Genomic DNA, 4571 nt, shown 5'->3' on the forward strand with positions numbered 1-4571 from the left:
ATCAGGCACTGGTGGATGGGGCTGCCTCAGCCTACGAGCACAAGAGGAAACTGAAACTGCTGGGTCTTTCCAGCTTCAGCTGCCACTGAGATGGTCGCCCACGGAGCACTGCAGCACTGACATGGGAGGCAAGAGCAAGGCGCTGACCCAAACCTGTGTATTTGGGTTTTCACTCTGGCTGCAGTCTGCTGCCCCAAACACAGCCCACCAGCCAGATAGATTCCCAGTACACACTGCCAATAGTGCTGGAAGACCATGTGTGGGTGATATCTCTGTGCCAAGGTGGCCATGGCTCTGTACCTCCAGTGTTACAGTGCCCACCAGGAGTTGGGGTCCTGTCTGTGCATTTAAAGGCTTTACCTTGCCCAGCAGGAAAACTTAGAAAAGATTGTATGGAAAAAACCCTCTGGCCTCTCCTAACCTTTGGGAACTTGCTATCTCTGTATTGCTCTTTTTGTGTGTTTTTGGTTAAGTTGTTTCATCCTACAAAGCACATGAATTCTGCCATGGCAGCAGATCATTAGGTAAGAGTCCCACTGGGGAGTTATAGCCTGGGCAGACAGGACTGGTGAAGGGAGGGCAGTGGGGGGACACAGCTGTAATCGGCATTTTGTTGTCAGGAGACCAAGCTGGATCTCCGTTAGCAGCCCATGGACACTGTTTCCAGAGTGCTGCATGGCAGATGAGCAAGACTATCTTTCTGAGGCTGGGAATCTCATCTGAAACCCACAGGAGTGGGTTTGGGAGTGGGTCTAGCAAGAGTCCTTGTTCTCTGAAGGGGCTGAAGATCTCCTGTGTCGGGCCAGGGAGTGGATTGCATGTGTCGCTGGCTCAGAGACAGTTCTTTGTTGCTACCCTCTTTTCTGATTGCACTCCTTCCTCTTCCCCAGGCAGCAGAGCAGGCTGCAGCAGGATGTGGGCACACACAGCCAGTTCAGACTTCTGCAGAAACCCAACAAGCACAGGCAGCTGGGCCGTGACACTCAGCCCCTTCCCAGCAGGAAAGCAGCCTGCCCTCTGGGCACTGCTGCGGGCCCCATTGCCAGCACACCATGGCTCACAGGTGCTCCCTGCTTGCCTGAAGCACAGCCAACAAATTAAACCTTAAACTATAAATTACAGATGTTTTTTGCCTGTGGTTCCTGGGTCTGGTCAGATCAGCTGAAAGCAACTTGGGGTGGAGAAAACCCTTTCCATTAATCACAGCCTTTCTCAGGAAAGCACAGATCTTTCACCTGTAATCCCTCACACCTTGCCTGGTGGAGCAGCAGCTGTCTGCTCTCCATCTCTGTAGCTCTTGAGAAATTGCAGAGCTGTGCTTCCATCCAGTAAACAAAGTCCAGTTGTGTTTTTCTTCTGTGACCCATCCATCAATATGTAATTACTCAGGAGTAACAGAAAGTTCCTGGCAAGGGACAGGGTTGCCCAGAGGGTGACTGAACTGCTGGGGCTTTTCTGGCTTTACTGCTGCCCCATGTGAAAAAAAATGAACCCAGTGCTATCCTTCTTCTCCTAGCTGCATTCTCATAATTACTATTTTTGACATTGGGAGGACTGAGGATAAAGCATGGAATCTATTTCTGTGCAAGACACCTTTAAAGCATGACGTTTCCCTGCCACTTCATTAAGCACTGTCCTCCTTTAGTGGCCTGGCTTTTTCAGTCCTGAATCAGACACATCCTCTGATGAAATGTTTTGCAAGTAAATAATAACTAGAACCATGTGCATTAATTTGAACTACCACAGGCACGTAAAAATGGCACAGACCACACCATGCAGACAGAGCATGGGATTATTAAGATTTTTGGTGAGGAATACGCAGTTAGAACGTTGTATTGGGTTGAAACTGGGTTGGTGAGAAGTGGTTGAATTTTGGGAGGTTTATAACTTTTTGATCCAGGGTCTTGGTTTTCATATAAATGAAATTTTGCACCCTCGCATGGTAAGAATACTGAATTAGAGAACTTTATAATAGTCCACTGCTCCCTGTAAAAGGTTCAATTCTTAGATCCTTAGCAAGGGGGATGAAAAAATGAAAATGCATTAACTTTGTTTGAGGCTGTGTCCTCCGGATTGTGGATTTGACAGCCCAAGAGGGAGAAGCTCACTCTGCTGTTTCCTATATTGTACCAGTTTGGTAAATAACCGGAAGTGCTTGTTCTTTTAAACTGTCAGTCTGGCACTTTTCACCATGTCTTAAAAACTGTACATATGTGTATATATATACACAGTGTACACAAGGGAGAGGAAGGTGTTTGTGGAATCGGAATGTTTGTTGCCTATTTGTTTTGTAAATGCTTTTTGGCAGTGGGAGAAACTGCCTGCAGGAGCAGATCCCTACAGGCTTAAATGTATCTCCTTTGTCTTGGTGAGGAGGAGGAGGAGGAGGAGGGTTGAGTTGCGCTGCTATTGCAGTGGCTCCTGCAGCTAAAGCTCCTTATGTTGGCCTCACGCCATTGCTCAGGGGGAAATGCTCTCAAGAAGTGCTGCAGGGTCATCTGGACTGCCACGCAGCCAAAGGATCAGCCTTCCTTGTGTGTCTGGGAGCACAGCTAGCTGGAGGTTCATCCTGGACCTGATGGGATGGGATGGGGTGGCTGGAAGTTTAGGAAGCAACTCTAGGAGGTGCACAGGCAAGAGCAGTGTGGGAATGAAAGGCTTGCCAAGCTGAACTCAATGCTGACATCTTATTACAGGCATGAACCGTATCAGGGAAGCTCTTCGTGGAGGAGGTAGGAGATGCCAAGTAACTTGAATAGCCTGGAATTACTCCCCCGCTAATTAAGAGGAACGCAAAGAAGTGCAGCGAGGAGTGTGGCTTCAGGAAACCTAATGCTGCTGTGAGCGTGTGGGAGTATTCCCAGCCTCTGGAGGGATCATGCAGCCACCCACTGGAGAAGGGTGCCATGGTCACCTCAGCTCCCCTCTCCCTGTGGCAAGGGAACATAAATACGATGTGAGCCCTGGGCTAGCTCTGGACTTGCAAACACAGATTAAAACTAGTAGCATGTGTCAGTAACTTCCAGCCATAACTGCTTTCTTCAGTAAATTATTGGCCCTCTCAAGACCAGCTTCAGCCCAAAGAGGTATAGATTTGAAAGAAAATTTTTAAATATCCAAGGGAAGTCATCAGGTTTAAATGGTGAGAGACACACACAAAACCAGATTTTTATATTCATGTAATCGTGATGGCACCAGCCAGATAAATGGGAACACTCTCACCAAGCAGCCCTGCTTGGCTTTGACTGTCAGCCTGATGAACAAGAGGCGTATTTTATGCAGTGAGAACCAAGGGGTATAATTGTTTCTTACACAAGGCTCTAGTCACGCTTTTACTTTAGAACAATTAGAAATCAAAGATCTCTTGCCCTCTAAACCTCTTTGGTGAACGAATGCTCACCTCTCCAAACCAAGGAGCCATTCCGGGACCAGAGATGCCTGAGGCCCACACCACAGGCAGGCAGTCGGGAAGCAGAAGTGGGAGGTTTGAGCAAGATGCTCTGTGTAGCCTTGCCTTGGCAGCTCAGGGCCAGAAAGGCTGGGTCCCTTCTAGAAAAAAAGGATGCCTGTTGCTGGGTGTGTTGTACAGCAGAAGTGTGGCGGCTTGTGTGGCTTTTAGCTCTCTGACCTCTATTTAAATGAAACGCATAGTAATTTGTATCTAAGTGGAGTTGTTCGTCTCATTAGTGTGATTAAATAGATGACAGAGCTTTACTAAGTTCATTGTCAGAGAGACTGTTGCTTAGTAATTTAAGCTGCAATAATCTCATTATTCTTTTTCCTTACAATGATGGTGGCTCTGTTGTTACCCGCAGATCGTGGCCTTGCATTCAAACCTTGACGACTGCAATTGCATTTTGAACATCAGGCACTGGCTCGAAAAAGTCATCCAGGGTAAAGCTGAGTGAGGGGAGCCTCCGGGACTTTCAGCTGCCTTTGCCTGAGATTTTTGGTGTAGAGAAGCAGAAGCACAGGATGTGCAGTGAGCTCAGGCACACAGCCCCACGTGCCTCCTGTGCTTCCAGGGCTCTGCAGATGCTCTTCCTCTGCCTCCTCGGGGGGCGAGCTGTGGAGGGGCCCTGTAGCTACGCGCTGGGCCCGTCCGAACTGACGGCATGTATCGCACACCAAGGGACAAATGGTTTTCAAGCAGGCACTGAGGGCAAGTTACGGAGAGCCCGGCCCATGGCTGCTGCGGCTTGCGGAGGTTGAATCCACAGGTCAGGGAGGTGAAGGGGACAGGCCCCAGCCTGTGCGTGCCGGGGTGGTGTCTCCAAGCTTGCGGCCACAGCCAGATGCCCAGCGCGGGGCGCTCGGGCGGAGGCCATGCCCTGCCCTGTGTTTGCCTCGCGGAGCGGAGGCAGGGCCAGCTGGGAGACCGGAGGGGTCGCTGGTCCCCGCCGGCCGCTGCCCGTGCTCCCCGAGGAGGGGGCGCGAGGCCGCCCCTGCCTCGACTCCCCTGCCCCTCTCCCCTGGCAACAGCGGCGCCGGCGGCGCCCAATCAGCGCGCGGCGCTGCGCGCCCAGCCAATGGGGAGGCGGGCGGGAGGGCGGGGCGCGCCGGAGCGAGGA

The sequence above is a fragment of the Coloeus monedula genome, assembly GCF_965178545.1.
Source record: "Coloeus monedula genome assembly, chromosome: 11".
Classification (NCBI taxonomy): domain Eukaryota; kingdom Metazoa; phylum Chordata; class Aves; order Passeriformes; family Corvidae; genus Coloeus; species Coloeus monedula.